This window comes from Sapajus apella, unplaced genomic scaffold (assembly GCF_009761245.1).
Source record: "Sapajus apella isolate SASKATOON/1434 unplaced genomic scaffold, GSC_monkey_1.0 scaffold2643, whole genome shotgun sequence".
In the NCBI taxonomy this organism is placed as follows: Eukaryota; Metazoa; Chordata; class Mammalia; order Primates; family Cebidae; genus Sapajus; species Sapajus apella.
The window spans coordinates 3,236-9,076 of record NW_022439569.1 but is presented as its reverse complement, the minus strand read 5'-3'; the positions used below and the strand labels follow the sequence as shown (position 1 = coordinate 9,076).

At 50.1% G+C, this 5,841-nt stretch overlaps 1 pseudogene; it reads left to right on the top strand.

Moving 5' to 3' along the window:
- Positions 1–2,498: 2,498 nt before the first annotated feature.
- On the top strand, positions 2,499–2,792 carry LOC116547313 (annotated as a pseudogene).
- Positions 2,793–5,841: the final 3,049 nt, after the last annotated feature.

The following is a 5,841-nucleotide window of genomic DNA, read 5'->3' as shown; positions in this document are numbered from 1 at the left end:
TCTCAAAAAAAAACAAAGAAAAGAAAGAAAATCTACTAAAACTCAGTAAGAACAGTGAGAATATGTGGCATTGAATTCTATTACTTTTTTTTCTTTTGAGACCATTTTCATGATGTTGAGCTTTTACTTTTATTATTATTATTTTGTAGAGATGTGGTCTCACTGTGTTGCACAGGCTGGTCTCAAACTCCTAGGCTCAAGCAATTCTGCCACCTCGGCCTCCCACAGCGCTGGGATTACAAGCGTTGTTACCAGTGGAAGGTATCCAAGTTACTGGTGACAAATCTGTATGGGCCTGCAGCAAACTCAATTCTTGCCTCCACCCAAGAAAGAATTTAACTGCAGGGCATAAGGCAGAAAAAGAGACCGAGGCAAGTTTCACTACAGGAGTGGAAGATTATTTTAAAAGACTTTAGAACAGGAAAGAACGTAAGTACACTTGGAAGAGACCCAAGTGGGCACCAACATCAAATGTGGTGTTCAACCTTGATCCTAGGGTTTTTTTTTTTTTTTTTTTGGAGCGGGGGTTTACCCATTTTACCCAGGCTGGAGTGCAATGGTGCGATCTCGGCTCACCGCAACCTCCGCCTCCTGGGTTCAGGCAATTCTCCTGCCTCAGCCTCCTGAGTAGCTGGGATTACATGCACGCACCACCATGCCCAGCTAATTTTTTGTATTTTTTTAGTAGAGACGGGGTTTCACCATGTTGACCAGGATGGTCTCGATCTCTTGACCTCGTGATCCACCCGCCTCGGCCTCCCAAAGTGCTGGGATTACAGGCTTGAGCCACTGCGCCCGGCCGATCCTAGGATTTTATAGGCTGGCCCCTTTCCCATGATTCTGCCCTTAGGATAGGCTGCCCACATGCACAGTGCCCTCCTTACCCTGGGAAGGTGAGCATGCATAGTGTACGTAGGAAGTTGTATGCATGCCCATCTCAGGTTTTCTTCCCTTTTCCGGTGGTCTGCCCCCGGAAGTCATGCTCCACCATTTTGTCTGTTTTTTTGTTTTGTTTTGTTTTGTGATGGAGTTTCAGTCTTGTTGCCCAGGCTAGAGTACAGAGTACAGTGGCCCGATCTCAGCTCACTGCAACCTCCACCCTCCAGCATTCAGGCAACTCTCCTCCTTCAGCCTCCTGAGTAGCTGGGATTACAGGCGCCCGACACCATGCCCGGCTAATTTTGTATTTTTAGTACAGATGGGGTTTCACCATGTTGGCCAGGCTGTTCTCGAACTCCTAACCTCAGGTGATCCACCTGCCTCGGCCTCCCAAAGTGCTGGGATTACAGGCGTGAGCCACCGCGCCTGGCCCATCTTGTCTCTTAATGCACATGCCCAGGAAGTTGCTTCTCCCTGCTGTCTGCATTCAATTCTCACTCTAATGTAACAGCTGTGGACCATCAGGAGATTGTCTCTCTCTGGTGCTGGCTGCCGAATTATTAATAACATTTAGAGAGGCAATGTGATAATTGTTGAACCATCACTTGACATTCCTGGTGGGTGGGGAAGAGCCCTGTCCAGCCCCACTCATGCCTGTTTAACTACCTGTAACGTGATGAGCCACTGTGCCAGGCCATCTGCGGCATTTAAACCAGGAGGACCAACTGTCTCCTGACCGCGCTCCCCCCACAGTTCGGCTGGGAGGAAACTCCTCTCTGAGTACACGTGGCCAAGATGAGAGGCTCCTTCTCCCCTCAGCTGCCAATCAAGGCTTACCGTATCTCACCAGAAGGAGCATGCTGCCAGCATTTTTCATCCCCTCCAACTCCAAATTGAAGAGGCTACATTTCTGGTGAATGTGGTAAAGAAGTAGGGCACTCCTTTCCTCCAGCCAGCACTCACCCACATCATAGGAGAAGGCTCTACCACTGGTGACAGTCTGAGAATACTGGGACCATAATCACACACCTCCCAGCTTGCTCATGGAGCAGCGATCCTATGCTGGGAGGGGCAAACCACAAAGACCAGAGCCTACTGCTCCACCAGTGTCCAGAATAGGGGCTCAGAGGCTTTGCCCAGGAGGACAGACAGTTCATAAGAGACCCAAGGGCCAGGCACAGTGGCTCACATCTGTAACTTGCAAGGCCGAGGCAGGTGGATCACTTGAGGTCAGGAGTTCAAGACCAGCCTGGACAAAATGGTGAAACCCCATCTCTACTAAAAATACAAAAATTAGCTGGGCATGGTGGCACATACCTGTAATCCCGGCTACTTGAGAAGCTGAGGCAGGAGAATTGCTTGAACCTGGGAGACAAGATTACAACCTGGGAGGCAGAGGTTGTAGTGACCGGAGGTCGCACCATTGCACTCCAGCCGGGGCAACAAAAGCAAAACTCCGTCAAAAAAAAACCAAAAACCCACACACACACTCAAAAAAACAAAGTCAAGGGTGAGTGGGCATGGGGGATAGACAGCTGGGCCAGGCCGGGGGCAGCAGGGTTGGCTGGGCCACACGGGGGGTCCAGGGCTTCGCCCTCAGGCCGGCCCGCTGCCCCCAGGACTGTTCCTCATGATCCTGCGCCACAAGACCACCATCTTCACGGACACCAAGGAGTCCAGCACGGTGTTCAAGCTGAAGCGCATCGTCGAGGGCATCCTCCAAGGGCCGCCCAATGAGCAGCAGATGTGCCAGGATGACCAGCTCCTGGATGATAGCAAGACACTGGGCGAGTGTGGCTTCACCATCAAACAGCACAGCCACAGGCCCCAGCCAGAGTGGGGCCTGCCTTCCAGACAGATGACACCTCTGAGGCCCTGTGCGGGACTCGGGAAGCAGTGCCAATGTACAAGCCGTGCAGCGAGGAACCCCAAGAGGCCCATTCCCCCAACAAAAGAGATTTGGGAGTCAAAAAATTTAAAAATAAAAATAAAAGAGACTCTTGGAAGCAGCAAGAGAAAACAACTCACTGAGTATAAGGAAACTCCCATGAGATTGACAATTGATTTCTCATCAAAAGCGGAGGCCAGCAGGTGGTGGGATGACACAAAGTACAGTTGACTCTTGTCTCTGTGGTGCTATAGTGCACAGAGTTACCACAAACACCGAGTTAGAGAACGCAAACATTGCCCCTGGTGGGAATACAGGGCAGTTACTGCCAGCCTCTGGCCACCACACTTTTGTCAACCAACCAGTCCGTGGCCGGGTGTTACGAGTGTTTCTGTTTTGTATTTTGTTTGTTTTTTGTAGGTCTTGCTCTGCCGCAGAGGCTGGAGTGCAGTGGCACAATCAGAGCTCACCGCAGCCTTGAACTCCTAGGCTCAAGCAATCCTCCTGCCTCAGCCTCCCGAGTAGCTGGCACTACAGGTGTGCATCATCACATCCAGCTAATTTAAAAATATATATTTTCATAGAGATAGGGCTTCTCTATGTTGCCCAGGCTGGGCTTGAACTCCTGGCCCGAAGCAATCCTCCCTTCTTGGCCTCCCACAGTGCTGGGATTATAGACATTATACCACTCCCGGTCTATGTGGGTTTCTGCTTCAAGACACCTTATTGGCGGGGCCCGGTGCCTCACTCCTGTAATCCCAACACTTTCCGAGGCTGAGGCAGGTGGATCACCTGAGGTCAGGAGTTCGAGACCAGCCTGGCCAACATGGTGAAACCCCATCTCTACTAAAAATACAAAAATTGGCTGGGCGTGTTGGCAGGCACCTGTAATCCTGGATATTCAGGAGGCTGAGACAGGAGAATTGCTTGAACCTGGGAGGGAGAGGTTGTAGTAAGCTGAGATTGCACCATTGAACTCCAGCCTGGGCAAGAGTGAGACTCTGTCTTAAAAAAAAGTAATGGCAAAAACAGCAATTACTTTTGGGTAATTTTTTTGTTTGGTTGGCTGGTTTTGAGACAGAGTCTCGCTCTGTCACCCAGGCTGGAGTACAGTGATGTAATCTCCGCTCACTGCAACCTCTGCCTCCTGGGTTCAATCGATTTTCCTGCTGTAGCCCCCCAAGTAAAGTAGCTGGGACTACAGGCACCTGCCACTACACCCCAATAATTTTGTATTTTTAGTAGAAACAGGGTTTCATCATGTTGGTCAGGCTGGTCTCAAACTCCTGACTTCAAGTGATCCACCCGCCTTGGCCTCCCAAAGTGCTGGGATTACAGGCATGAGCCACCGTGCCCAGCCCAAAATTACTTTTGCACCAATACGATATAAGAGGGCTTCAAAGGGAAGACATCAGCATAATGGCCTTCAAGAAACTGTACAATCTAAACTGATATGGTGGCATGCATCTGTAATCCCAGCTACTCAAAAGGCTAAAGCAACAGGATTGCTTGAGGCCAGGAGTTTGAGACCAGCCTGAAAACATAGAGAGACCCCCGCATAGCTCCAAAATAATTTTTTAAAATTAGCCAGGGGCGTTGGTCTGTGCCTGTATTCACAGCTACTCAGCAGGCTGAGGCGGGAGGATTACTTAAGCCCAGGAAGTTGAGGCTGCAGTGAGCTATGATCAGGCCACTGCACTCCAGCCTAGGTGACAGAGCAAGATCCTGTCTCTAAAAAAGACAGAATAAAAAAATAAGGCTGGACATGATGGTTCATGCCTATAATCCCAGCACTTTGGGAGGCCGATGTGGGCAGATCACGCGGTCAGGAGATCGAGACAAACGTGGCCAACATGGCGAAACCCTGTCTCTACTAAAAATATGAGAAATAACTGGGTGTGGTGGCAGGTGCCTGTAATCCCAGCCCCTCAGGACTCTGAAGTAGGAGAATCGCTTGAACCTGGGAGGTGAAGGTTGTAGTGAGCAGACACGGCCCCACTGCACTCCAGCTTGGGTGACAGAGCAAGACTTCATCTCGGAAAAAAACTGTATATATATTAGCTGTGTGTGGTGGTGGACGCCTGTAAGACGCCTCCCAGCTGCTTGGGAGGCTGAGGCAGGAGAATCGCTTGAACTTAGGAGGTGGAGTTTGCCGTGAGCCGAGATTGCACCACTGCACTCCAGCCTGGATAGAGCAAGACTTTGTCTCAATAAATAAATAAATAAAATTGTACAGTCTAGTAAGGAGGACAAGATGAGTACATAAGTAGATATTTGGTATTTGCCCCAAGGCATGAAAGAGGTACAGATACACCCCGTGGAGCTGCTGGATATCAGGAAACCTCTCTTGAAGAGGCGCCATTTGAACTGATCCTGGCAACGGAAAGGATTCCTTTCATGGAAACATACACCCCACAAAAGGAGCATCCCAAATAACAGAAACAGCATGAACACGGATGCAGAAGGAGGAAGTGTATGATGTGCAAGCCATTGAGAAGTTCTGTTTAGCTAAAGCAAAAGGTTCATCTAGGAAACTAGTCTGAAAAGATAGATTTGGGGGCTGGACGCACTGGCTCATGCCTGCAGTCCCAGCCACTTGGGAGGCTAAGGCCAGAGGATTGCTTGAGCCCAGGAGGTCAAGGCTGCAGTGAGCTATGATTGCGCCACCACACCCCAGCCTGATTGACAGAGCGAGACCCCGTCAACAGGGCCTTGAATGTTGAGAAAAGAATTTGGACTTCGTTTGGTAGTTAATGGGAGGAATTAGGCCCGGAGCTGTGGCTCACACCTGTAATCCCAGCACTTTGGGAGGCTGAGGCGGGCAGATCACAAGGTCAGGAGATCTAGACCAGACCGACATGGTGAAACCCCATCGCTACTAAAAATACAAACATTAGCCAGGAGTGGTGGTGCACGCCTGTAATCCTAGCTACTCAGGAGGCTGAGGCAGGAGAATTGCTTGAACCCGGAAGGTGGAGGCTGCAGTGAGCCAATGTCATGACACTGCACTCCAGCCTGGGAGACAGCGGCAGACTCTGTCTCAAAAAAACTAGTAACCAATAAGAGTCAAATCT